The sequence below is a fragment of the Protopterus annectens genome, chromosome 4.part0 (genome assembly GCF_019279795.1).
Source record: "Protopterus annectens isolate FY-2018-M chromosome 4.part0, PAN1.0, whole genome shotgun sequence".
NCBI lineage: Eukaryota > Metazoa > Chordata > Ceratodontiformes > Protopteridae > Protopterus > Protopterus annectens.
Window position 1 is genome coordinate 898,771,303 of NC_056733.1, and position 14,523 is coordinate 898,785,825.

Below are 14,523 nucleotides of genomic sequence, written 5' to 3' on the forward strand. Positions count from 1 at the left end.
TGAACTTTATTTCATATTGGCAAAGCAACTGGCTGTAGAAACCAAAACCAGATATCCTGCAGATATGAATAGTTTCATCCAGGCTTGTTTAGATGAATTAACCTCTGACAATATAGAATTTCCAACAAATGAAATCTTCCATCCATAGATCACCATACAATGACAGCAGTCAGAAAGACCTTCTACCTATGACGGATGATTGCCAAAGAGATATTTTCCAGATCCCAAGAAGTCACTGCCCCCTTATATTCAGAATTGATCACGCTAGCTACTTAAATACAATGCTCTCTTGGGATGTACCTCACTAGCTATATCAAACAACTAGAAAGACCCCAGGGGGTCCCAACTAAGATCACTGGCTTAAAAATTCTAAGCTACCAGAAAAGACTGGAAATAATGTTCCCTTTATAAAGTATCTTACAGACTACAGAGAAAATATCTATGCTTTTGCCCTCCAAGCCATTAAGGACCCAATGATCATGGATCTTTTGTATATCCACAAACTAAATACCAGAACAATGGATTTACATATTCGCCACCAGATAGATAAAACAAGGTGGAAAAATAGGTTCATTACACACTGCCTTGCCCAACTTTGAAACAAATTTTCATTGCAGATGAAGTTTGCAAGATACATTTTCTTCCTTCGGCTGGAATTGGATGACTGGCTGGGTACTACCTAATTTACCCCTGGTTTGGCAGTAGGTTCAGTCTGATTGGGTATTGCCTAATTTACCCCTGGCTTGACAGCAGGTTCAGTCTGATTGGGTATTGACTAATTTACCCCTGGCTTGACAGCAGGTTTAGTCTGATTGGGTATTGACTAATTTACCCCTGATTTGGCAGGAGGTTCAGTCTGATTGGGTATTGACTAATTTACCCCTGGTTTGGCAGTAGGTTCAGTCTGATTGGGTATTGACTAATTTACCCCTGGCTTGACAGCAGGTTCAGTTTGATTGGGTATTAACTAATTTACCCCTGGCTTGGCACCAGGTTCAGTCTGATTGGGTATTGCCTAATTTACCCCTGGCTTGGCAGCAGGTTCAGTCTGATTGGGTATTGACTAATTTACTCCTGGCCTGAGAGCAGGTTCAGTCTGAAGGTGGGTATTGACAAGACATAAGTGATGTAACCTCTCAGTCGCCTTGTGTTTCCTATACTCTTATAGGTTCATAGGGTCACAGGATGTTACTAGGCTATTGACCTAAGGGTCTTTACCAGCCTAGCCATTAAATCCCAATTATTATCCACTGGAGGATCGTCAAATAAATGTGGATGACTGTATATCTACACTGACAAAGAAGGAACTGCTCACAAAAGGCATATCTGAATATGCCAAAATAAATCATAGATGTGATTTTAAAAATTGTGAGATTACTGGGACAGCAAAGACAGTTGTTATAAACAAAAGGGTTTAAAGGCAAATAATATACTGAATAACAGCTCACAAAATCTAAGCCATGCCAAAGGGACAATGGGGAGGAAATAAAACATATGATTTAAAATTGTGTAATGATCCTTAGAAATAAAAAGAGAGGGTTTAAATGTAAAGGATATATAACAGTAAACATACAAGACCACCTTAATGAACTATATATATATATATATATATATATATATATATATATATATATATATACACACAAACTGGAAAACCTCTGAATATCATGTATCCAAAGAAATAATGTACAATTGAACAATTTTATTTGTAAATAAAAGCTACCCTGCGACTGTTCCAGTTAGGAGTGACACTTGACACTGAATCATTTCCATTGAACATGTGTAGTTGTTTCTTCTGTTTTTGTTTTCCCTCAGGGAAGAGGGTTGTGATGATGTGGTATAACTGATGAAAGTGCCACAACATGAGTTACCCTACCAAGCCCAACAGAGATACATAGAGTAAAACACTGCAGACGATCTCTGTCAGATAAGTGACATTCATTCTTTTATTTATTGTGCTTCGTTTTACTAGATAGATGGGCTTAAATATTGATCCTTTCCACCTATGACCCAGATCACAGCGACAGTCAATTCTCAGTGCTGATTGTGACAGGTCTTACAGTAAAATAACAGCTGTCTTATTTACAAAGCCATTCATGCCCAGGTATAGACTGTGGCTTTAAAGGCAACATGATGGCCAGTTCACATACATAGTTAAGAGATTAGTAAATTAACATATACATATCAAATGATCTGCGGGGAGTCCTCTTTTGTGGGTCTACAGCCAAGAGGTACTCTGTTCTATTTTCAATTCATTTTTTCTACACAGCTTCAATGCTTAGAGGCAGGCTTCCACTCTACATGACGTTCTTGCTGAAAGGTCAAGCATCACACTACGAGAGCACGGCTAGCCCCAACACCCATCAATTTGCTTTCATTCTTGGAATGTAAGCATTCTTTAAACCACAGATACAATATAAGAGACTAATCTACACAAAGATTTCTAATGATATGCATGTCCAATTTACATGAAAACTCCAAAAGCAGTCACTGGATAGAGGACTCATCCTGACACAGGAATGAAGGAAGGGTAATGAGAACAGACTACACAGGACTCTTTTACTTACACTCAGACAGCAAGAGGCCATTTAGAACCCACTGAGTAGGGGTACCTCAAAGATCAGTTGATAGGGTTAGTAATGTTTGTTACAACTAATATAAATGGCCCTCCTCAGAGGATCTGTTCCTAGAGGGAATTACAAGTAGAGCATCCTCTCAGCTGGTACAAACTTGAGTACAACCAAAAGGTGAATACTTTGAAGGTCAAATCTAGAGGCACCAAAGTATCAAAGGAGGTCTGACTCCTGGAGTTATGGCTTAAGCAGTAATTTTTAGTAACAGGCTGAAGTACCAGGTAAGTAGTCACCGAACAAATGTCCACAGTGGAGACATTTTTAGAACCTGAGGTGATGGTGCATGCCTGTATTGTGAAGCAGTGTTTGCCCCATCATTATAGCCCTGGAAAGAAAAGGGGATGAATACATTATGTTAAGGACAACCCTAACACCACTTTTGAGTGAAAATGTGGGTTAATCCAAAGGGACACCTGATCTTTGTGAAAGACCACATATAATTGCATGCAAATAACAGCCTGTAGCTTCAAGATTCTGCAAGGAGAGGTGATAATCACCAAGAAAAGCTTCTTCAAGGAGATGAATTTCAAAGCTGCCAAGTTAACATACTTGAACAGGGGATAAGCAGGCCTGTCAGTAGTGATATTCAAATATACAGGGAGGTGAGTGGCTCTTCACAGCACAAAGGTACAAAAATGTATTTAAAGAACTGACCAGCTAATGTCAAGCAACTATTTTGCCTTCCACCAAGTCATGAATGCTGCAGCAATCCTTTTCTCACTCTTCCTCATCATACACGTACAAAACCTTTCATACATGACTGTCTACAGTGGATATAAAAAGTGTACACACCCCTGCATCATACACGTACAAAAACTTTCATACATGACTGTCTACAGTGGATATAAAAAGTGTACACACCCCTGCATCATACACGTACAAAACCTTTCATACATGACTGTCTACAGTGGATATAAAAAGTGTACACACCCCTGCATCATACACGTACAAAACCTTTCATACATGACTGTCTACAGTGGATATAAAAAGTGTACACACCCCTGCATCATACACGTACAAAACCTTTCATACATGACTGTCTACAGTGGATATAAAAAGTGTACACACCCCTGCATCATACACTTACAAAACCTTTCATACATGACAGTCTACAGTGGATATAAAAAGTGTATACATCCCTGTTAAAATGCCAGGTTTTTGTGATATAAAAAAATGAGACCACAATAAATAATTTCAAAACTTTTCCCACCTTTAATGTGACCTATAACCTAAACAAGTCAATTGAAAAACAAACAAATATGTTAGGGGAAAAATATAAAAAAATAAAAAACATACAATAAGCTGGTTGCATAAGTGTGCACACCCTTAAACTAATACTTCGTTGAAGCACCTTTTGATTTAATTACAGCGCTCAGTCTTCTTGGGTAGGAGTCTATCAGCATGGCACATCTTGACTTGGCAATATTTGCCCACTCTTCCTTGCAAAAGTGCTCTAAATCTGTCAGACTGCAAGGGCATCTCTTGTGCACAGCCCTTTTCAGGTCACCCCACAGATTTTCTATTGGATTTAGGACTGGGCTCTGGCTGGGCCATTCCAAAAGTTTAATTTTCTTCTGGTGAAGCCATTCTTTTGTTGATTTGGATGTATGCTTGGAGTCATTGTCGTATTGAAAGGTGAAATTCCTCTTCATCTTCAGCTTTCTAGCAAATGCCTGAAGGTTTTGGGCCAAAATTGACTGGTATTTGGAACTGTTCATAATTCTCTCCACCTTGACTAAAGCCCCAGTTCCAGCTGAAGGAAAGCAACCCCAAAGCATGATACTGCCACCACCATGCTTCACCATACGGATGATGTTCTTTTGGTGATGCGAAGTGTTGTTTTTGCGCCACACGTACCTTTTAGAATTCTGGCCAAAAAGGTCAACCTTGGTCTTATCAGACCATAACACATTTTCCCACATGCTTTTGGGGGACTTGATCCATTTTTTCGCAAATTTTAACTGGGCCTGGACGTTTTTCTGTGTAAGAAATGGCTTCTGTCTTGCAACCCTACCCCATAGTCCAGACACATGGAGAATATGGAAGATTGTTGTCACATGTAGTACACAATCAGTACTTGCCAGAAATTCCTGCAACTCCTTCAGTGTTGCTGTAGGTCTCTTGGCAGCCTCTCTGACCAGTTTTCGTCTTGTCTTTTCATCAATTTTGGAGGGACGTCCAGTTCTTTGCAACATCACTGTTGTCCCATATTTTCTCCACTTTTTCATGACTTCTTCACTATGTTCCATGATGTATCCAATGCTGTGAACATTTTTTTGTACCCTTCTCCTGACTGATACCTTTCAACAATGAGATCTCTTTGATGCTTTGTAAGCTTTCTGCGAACCATGGCTTTTGCTGTAGCAGGCAACTGAGTACATCAGGAAAATCCTACTAGGGCAGGTGAACTTTATTTGGGGTTAATCAGAGTCTCTTTAATTGATGGCAGGTGTGTACCCAAGAAGACTGAGTGCTGTAATTAAATCAAAAGGTGCTTCAACAAAGTATTAGTTTAAGGGTGTGCACGCTTATGCAACCAGCTTATTGTACATTTTTTATTTTTTATATTTTTTTCCCTAACAGATTTCTTTGTTTTTCAATTGAATTGTAGAGGTTATAGCTCACATTAAAGGTGGGAAAAGTTTTGAAATGAATTATTTTGGTCTCATTTTTTTTATATAACAAAAACCTGGTGTTTTAACAGGGGAGTGTACACTTTTTATATCTGTACATATTCTCCATAACCACAAGTATATCATCACAGCTGACAGACAATCAAGGAAAGCTGAAGGTATAGCGACTTTATACTCAAACAAACTGCAAATGTCACATTTTCCACTTGAAATTCCCAGCTTTTCTAAAGCTGAACTGTACCTCCTTCAGGTTAACAAAATAAGGTATTTGTGTAACTCACATTTACATCCCTCCTAATAGCAATCTTCCCACAAGTGAAGACACCCTGTCCTTGGCCTCAAACCACAATCCACAGAAAACATTACACTAGAGGATGTAAATGTGGACTGCAATACTAATGACCAGGAATCCTTTCCTAACACATTAAATTGATTTAACTTCATACAACTTACCTCCTCCCCTACCAGATATAGTAAAGCTATACAGAGAAGTTCCACGTTTGACTGGATACTAATATCAGCTCCTCATAGAAAAACTCAATCAGGGACACTATTCGACTCGCTCTGCGACCATCACCCCATAAATGTCTTTTATAGATGCTATAAAATTCATAAAATCAGCTCTTATTAAGACAGTGAGAAGTCTAATTAACATTGGTACAGAAGCCTTTAACCATATCTTGTTGCAGCGTAACTGGAACCCCCCACATGACGACACTGTCTCGAGATTCAATAACCTGTTCCTCCTCAGCCTAAATTCTCAAACTCCAATTTGATGGAAAAGAGTGAGAGCTGAACCAGTACCTGCTCACTCACTCAACAAAGAAAATCCTACATGTGCATGAAAAACGTGGCAAAATAAAATGCAACCAAACAACCAAAAAATAGGCATCCTAAGTAAATTATCCAAATCTTTTGTTAATACAGACAAAAATAATTACTGTCATACACTACAGGAAACCCACTCTGGCAATCCTAAGCCATTCCGGTCAAACATAAATAAACTTCTAAAACTTGGTACGAGTAATCAGCCCAACCCTATGCCCCATGAAAAAGGTCCTCTCATTGCCTCTAAACTCAGTAATCATTTCATTAATTCTGTTATCTCTTTTCTAAAGTTCGGTCCCCAGCACTTCTTCTGCAGAACCCATATCCATAACCAGATCCACTGCCTTTTCTCTTCAAACAACATCAGTTGGCAGTACAACAAAGATGTTTCAGAAGCTAAACCTGCCAAGATTATCAGCTGATACCCTTTCAGCAGAATACCTGAAGGCAGTAGCCCACTCTATAACACTTCCACAGCTCCATCACAGAACCATGTGCCCCATCATTATGGAAGCAATCATTCATATCAACTCTGCTGTCTAATCCTACACCTACTGCTATATTCCCACCTGTCTAAACTGCTTGAAAGTATCCATTCTGAAACCCATAAAATACCTTCTGAATAACACACATCTGCTACTTAACATGGCTTTCACCCAAAGTGCAGTACAGACACAGTCCTACTCTCATTTTTAAACATCAAGAACCAGGTAAGCAATGAAAGACAAAGAGTTTCCAGTTTATTCCTAGACTTATCAAAGGCATTTGACATGCTGTTCTATTCAAAACTTGTTTTTCCCAAGATGTTTAACTCTGCCATCCAGTTGAGATCTTGCAATATTTCATTGTGTAATTTTTAAAATGTACTCAACTGTATGTTGTTTATTTTAAGATGTATTCCTATGTCTATAGTTAGTACTTCATGACAGAAGCAAATATAGGATCATAGGAAGTTACTAAGCTATTGGCCCTGAGGTCCTTATAAGCCTAGCCAACAGTTTAGCCCATGCATAGACAAATCAGTGCCCAATGCCCCTGTCCAGCAGGGACATGGGTAGAATCCCAGGAATGTATTTTCTATTTCCCACCCAGTTATCCAGGTTGCACTTAAAAAGGGGTAAAGAGGTACTCTGTTTGACGTGGACAGGGAGTCTATTCCATAGATGGAGGAGTCTCTGGGACACAAATCTGTACTGCCAACAAATCCTATTGATGTCACAGACCAGGTTGAGGCTGTGTGTGCAGGTTGCTCGAGTGGAGCTTGACTTGCAGATATGCAGCAGTCTCATCAAGGCGGGTTTGTGATCACCTTGTATGTCAGATAGAGGTCACCTCTGAGGAGTCTGTATGAAAAAGAGTAGAGGGATATGGCTTTTGGCCTATCTGTGTAAGGTAGATATTTAAGGCCCTGGATTCTCCTGGCGAGTAACCTCTGTGGTCTCTCCAGCTGCTGCATGTGCTTTGTGAGGTGCATGCCGAATGGGGCATTGTACTCATTAATAGGCCTTATAAGGGAAGAATACAAGGATGTTATGACCTCCTTGTCCCTGGATGAGATACCCTTACTTATGAGGTGAGCCATGTATAAAGCTTTCCATACAGAGGAAGCAACATGGTGGTCAAAAGTCATGTTGCTATCAATCTGGGTCCCCAAATCCCTCATGACTGACTGCGTGCTTAGGACATTGTTATTAATGTACTAATTTGTGGGGATATCACTTGATGATGCATTTTTTTGTATTCAGCCTGAGGCCATGTTTCTGGCACCAGTCATTTGTTTGGCTGAGTCCCTCTTGGAGGATGTCCACATCGCTAGGGGAATTGATGACAGCTCCCAGCTTGTAGTCATCTGCAAACTTGGTCAGCCATAGCCCACTGCTTTTGACCTGCACCTCAGAAAAGTACATCCCAAATAACAGAGGCCCCAAGACCGAACCTTGGAGTACACCACTCGATAAGGGTCTACTGCTTGAGGTAGCTTCCCCTATTTTGACTAGGTGGGTTCTATCAGTGAGGCAGTTAGCTACCCATCTGGTAACATATGGATTGATGCCTAGTTGAGAGAGTTTATCTATTATGCCCAAGTGGGGAACAGTGTCGAATGCTTTGGCCAGGTCAAGGTAGGTGGTCTGCACTGTCTTCCCCTCGGCCATGGCTTTGGTGACTGTCTCAAAAAAGTCGAACAAATTTAACAGACATGACCTCTCCTTGATGAAGCCAAACTGTGTGGGATCGAGTGTTGGAGGTTGCCAATGTCCTTGTTAATGAGGTCCATGATAATCCATTCCATGGCCTTGCAGATCAGGCTTGCTAGGCTGATGGGCCTATAATTTCCTGGATCGGTGGATGCTCCACCTTTGTGTAAAGGGCTGACAGTGGCTGTCCTCCACTCAGCTGGGACAAAGCCGGTACTCATGCTTTGGTTGAATAGGACGCCTTATGGTGCTGCAAATTCCTGCCTAAGTTAATGTAGGATGCAGCCTGGGGTATTAACGGGTCCCATAGAGGCTGTATTTTTTGCCTTTGAGAGAGCAATGATGACCTGATCCATAGATATAAGGGGAAGGGGGCAGGTACTGGAATGTGCTGATTTATTGATGGGGGGGCAGAGGGGTGAAATTTTCGCTGAATCTGTCAGCCAGCAAATTTGCTGTATCTATGGCATTTGTGTATGTGGTGTCCTTGACCACCAGTTCTGAACAGATCTGGGTACTACCTTTGAGATTACAGACACATGTGAAGAAGGCCTGCTTTCTATTACATAATTTGTAAATGGGTCCCCTTCACATGATCGACCTTTCACAAAGTCGAATTTCACATGGCTGAGACCATATGATCGACTTTCGAAAAGCCGACCATGGGGAACCGCTATCTCCGTACAGTGCAGAATGGGAAAATTTCCATCTTCCGCACTGTAGTGAGATCTCAGAGTTGGTATATTTAAGTTATGTGTGTGTGGGGGGGGGGGGGGGCTGCTAACAGTTTTAAGGTAAGTGTTTGTTTTGTTTTTTGTGTTTATTTTACATGGTCAGCTTTCCGAAAGTCGATCATATGGTCTCAGCCATATGAAAGTTGACTTTGTGAAAAGTCGACCATGTAAAGTAGACCCATTCTGCGACAGTACATGAGTATGAACACTGGCTCAATGCTCCCCCGGTAATATATTTATGCTACTCCCTCTGTTTCTTCTGCTGTCATTTATCTGTCACAAGTCCCTACTGAAAACAATATTTACATACTTCCTGGGCTTCCTGTACTGCCACAAAACTGTCTCTTCAACCATCTTCTCAGCAGCAATACATAGTTTATTTACATACTGCCCTAGTCAAGGAATACACCTCAAGGTACCTTACCTGCTCCAAAGTCATGCTTTCTTAATAATTTATTCTTGTTCAGAACAGCTACTTTTCTACTTTACTGGGCAGTAAAATTATGCATATCCCTTTAACATTACACATTTTTCACCATATTTGACCTACTTATCCTAAATATGAATCACAGAAACATGTACAACAAAACCCAATATGTCCACACATGCATTGACACCAATTCTCAATATAGTCATAGCCACAGAAATGTGGATGAAAAAGGAAGTAGCTGACAAATAAATTACTTTACCCAGATTTAATATCATTACCCTGGATAGAAAAAATAAATGTGGGAGATGATGCTGCAGTCATTCACACAAGCTCTAAACACAATCTCCTTCTCACAAGAAATACCACAATTTAATAATGCACAGCTCCTGATACTACTCTTCAAAATCCATAAAAGAAAAACATATGGCATCTTGAATATTTATATTCCACCAGGTAGTAACACAAGTCCTATAACCAGGGCTGTACCTGTAAATGGTCTGCTGTGATCAGTGAACTGCCATGGTAAATTAACTAACTAAATAAATACTATCAGAGGGAAAAATAGAAAAGTGTGCAGGAATCTCCTCTGCCATGAGAAAGAGAACAAGTGCACCATGCCCATGCTTTGTGCACCCAGCAGAAAAGGGGAGGACTGTATTCCATCATGTGGCAATTATGTCAGCTTCTGGGGTGATTCAATCCAAGAGACTTTGACCAGACAAAACTCCCAAATATATGCACCTCCAGAAAAGATGTAGGGGAGCTGCTCAAGGAGGTCACCACCATGTTCATGTACTCTACGATGTGATGCCCCTGCCTAAGGCCTGTTGCTAGAAATACATCACTTATCTTTACAGGATCTATGAGCATGTGCCACCCTGCTTATTAAGGTAATGTGATGGACTGATTTATAAACCAAGTTACACTGGGTGCAGTCTCAGCTCCCCCTCTACAACCTTCGTGGCAATAAGCATCGTCCTCATTAATAGCTGGTTTATGTGACTATCTGTGGCCAGTCCAATAGTGCAGCAGTAGCATTGTCGCCTCATAGCAAGAGGTTCTTTGGTTCGATTCTCGGCTGGAATGCCTTCTGTGCGGAGTCTGCATGTCCTCCCTGCATTTGTGTGGGTTTTCTCCAGGTACTCAGGTTTCCTTCCACGTTACAAAGACATACATCTAGAGTGTTTCTCCCTGGGCCTCCACTGAAAATTGGCTCTGTTCCAAGTCAGACTTTCCGAGTAAACAAATATTAAATAAATAAACTGTCATACCCTAGAGATGGGCTTCATTTTTCCTTGTACAGTAAAGAAACCAAGGTGGAGTTCCCACCTTGACAGTTCAATATTTACCATCAGGACATGTCACAGATTCAGATGATTTATTTATTTATTTATTTTATTTTATTTATTTTTACATTTGTTTACCGGGAAAGTCCGACAGGACACAGGCCCTTTTTCAGCCAAGGCTGAAGGAAAAGCTCCAGTTATACATTATAAAATCAATACAAAAGAAAGAAGAAATAATAAAATACATGAACTAATAATAGTAATCCATTTAAAAACAATGACATAGTCCTGTAAGAACAGATTCTGGAAAGTATGCATTTGCATTTACAATTTGGTTATAGTAATTTAATAAGATTTACATTTACAATGCAATTATGCCAGTTGTTGGTAGAGAGAATATATAAATCCTAGCACCTAAGATTGATAGATCTACTAGAATTTAATTTAAAAGGCAGTTCAATGATAGAAGGGGAGACCCAAAATGGGATTGCTGTGAAATAAATATTATACCAACTGCACACTGTGCTAGCAAACAAATATTATACCCACTGCAAACTGCACTAGCAAATATTATACCCAGTACACACTGAGCTAGAAAACATTATACACACTGCACACTGCTTTAGCAAATATTACACCCACACTGCACACTGAGCTACCAAATATTATACCCACTGCAACTGTACACTGCACTAGCAAACAAGTATGATAGCCACTGCATACTGAGCTAGCAAACATATCAACTGCACATGGTGCTAGCAAATATTATACCCACTGCACACACTGAGCTAGCAAACAAATATTATACCAACTGCACACTGCGCTAGCAAATATTATAACCACTGCACACTGAGCTAGCAAACATTTATATCAACTGCACACAGTGTTAGCAAATAGTATACCCACTGCACACACTGAGCTAGCAAACAAATATACCAACTGCACACTGCGCTAGCAAATATTATACTCACTGCACACTGAGCTAGCAAATATTATACCAACTGCACACTGCGCTAGCAAATACTATACCCACTGCACACACTGAGCTAGCAAACAAATATTATACCAACTGCACACTGCGCTAGCAAATATTATACCCACTGCACACTGAGCTACCAAACATTTATATCAACTGCACACGGTGCTAGCAAATATTATACCCACTGCACACACTGAGCTAGCAAACAAATATTATACCAACTGCACACTGCGCTAGCAAATATTATACCCACTGCACACACTGAGCTAGCAAACAAATATTATACCAACTAGGCACTGCGCTAGCAAATGTTATACACACTGCACACTGAGCTAGCAAATATTATAAAAAATATACAATGCACTAGCAAGTATTATACCCACTGCACAAGCAAACAAATATTGTATCCACTGCACACTGATCTAACAAATATTATAGCCACACTGGGCTAGCAAATATTATACCCACTGCACACTGAGCTACCAAATATTATATCCACTGCACACTGCGCTAGCAAACAAATATTATATCCAGTGCATACTGAGCTAGCAAATATACCCACTGCACACTGCTCTAGCAAATATTACATCCACACTGCACACTTAGCTAGCAAATATTATACCCACTGCAACTGCACACTGTGCTAGCAAACAAGTATGATAGCTACTGCACACTGAGCTAGCAAACAATTATTATATCCAGTGCACACTGAGCTAGCAAATATTTTACCCACTGCACACTGCTCTAGCAAATATTACATCCACACTGCACACGGTGCTAGCAAATATTATACCCACTGTACACTGAGCTAGCAAATATTATAATAACTGTACAATGCGCTAGCAAGTATTATACCCACTGAGCTAGCAAACAAATATTGTGTCCACTGCACAATGAACTAGCAAACAAGTGTTATACCAGCTGTACAATGCACTATCAAACAAATATTATACCTACTGCACGCTGAGCTAGCAAATATTATGCCCACTGCACACTGAGCTAGCAAATACTATACCCACTGCCCACTGGGCTAGGAAATATTATACCCACTGCACACTTGGCTAGCAAATATTATACCCACTGCACAATGAGCTAGCAGATATTATACCCACTGCAGCCTGCATTAGCAAACAAATATTATACCAACTGTACAATGCACTAGCAAACTAATATTACACACACTGAGCTACTTCTTTGTTAATCTGTACTGTTCTTTACATTAGACATTGTCCTCCATGTTTTCCTTCTCTGAATTAAAATCTCTTATCTGCAGTCCTCTGGTTCTCAGATGCCAATCCATTCACTTTACCTTGACCTAACTGCTGAATGTTTTAATGAACTATTTTCCGTTTGGGGGGCCTAAGATATGGAACTGATTTCCACTGAATATTAGATCCCAACCAACACTTCAGCATTTTATGTTCAAGCTTATCCCTCATCACCTCAACACTGAATTGCTGCTCAGCTGCATGTGAAATGGACCTTGCTTCCCAGTGGGGATGTTATGGCTATGCCTTCCTACAGTGGTAGTTTAGCTACCTTTGCAATCACCATTACAATAACTTGTCAGCACAGACTTGTGCTGGCTAACTCTGCATTATCTTTTGATGCAATATAATACAACTTAAGTACTCTGCTGCTGATTTGACATTTTAAGTAATACTGTACATTCATAGCTGAAAAAGGACTCCTAGACTTATTCCACGTATCTTAAAAAAACAAAAGAAAGACAATGCTGGTAATGACCAAGGAAGCAAATGTGAAATATAGGGCAATAATAGTATTAATTCATGTTCAGTAGTGCAATACGATTTGCAACCATGCACGTGAGCAGTGGCAGCCATACAAAGTATGAAGTCCTGTTAAGTCTGTACTTGGCAGTGGGACATATAACTGTCTGACCAATGGACCAAGTACCAGAGAGATGTAGTTATCATTTTTTGTGCCTGCAGGCACTCACCCAACTACTGCCCCCCACAACTTTAAGTTCTGACTGTAAATGTAATACTTAAATGCTGATAATGCACTGAAGACAGGAACCACTAAACAGCTTCACTTCTGACTGCAAGTGTAATACCTAAATGCTCATAATGCACTGAAGACAGGAACCGCTAAAGCGCTTCACTTCTGACTGCAAATGTAATACCAAAATGCAGGTAATGCACTGAAGACAGGGAGAGCTACAGTGCTTCAGTTCTGATCACAAATGTAATACCAAAATGCAGGCAATGTACCAAAGACAAGGAGCACTACAGTGCTGCAGTCCTCACTAGAAATACAGTACTGAAATGCTGATAATGCACTGGTGACAAGGAGTACAACAGAGCTTTATTTCTGACTGCAAATGCGATATCGAAATGCTGGTAGCGAACTGAAAGTAGTCAGCACTATAGTGCTGCTTCACATCTGACTGCAAATGCAATATCAAAATGCAGGAAATGCAGTGATGACAGAGCACTGCAGTGCTGCAGTTCTGACTGCAAATGCAATATCAAAATGCAGGAAATGCAGTGATGACACAGAGCACTGCAGTGCTGCAGTTCTGACTGCAAATGCAATATCAAAATGCAGGAAATGCAGTGATGACACACAGCACTGCAGTGCTGCAGTTCTGACACCAAATGCAAAATCAAAATGCAGGAAATGCAGTGATGACACAAAGCACTCCTGTGCTGGCTGCCTAGGTAGGATGATGTGAAGGGGCAGCATGGTGAACTCAAAGAAACATGTTTGAAAAGACTGAAATTAAACAAGGTGCCTAGCTTCAATACATGCCCCATATGGTCTTAATGGTGTAAAAACCTC

At 40.3% G+C, this 14,523-nt stretch overlaps 1 protein-coding gene across 1 annotated transcript in view; it reads left to right on the forward strand.

Moving 5' to 3' along the window:
* Positions 1–14,523, forward strand: part of GNAZ (G protein subunit alpha z) — a 1,217,669-nt gene that overhangs the window by 1,166,328 nt on the left and 36,818 nt on the right. The gene's annotated exons all lie outside the window — the stretch shown is intronic.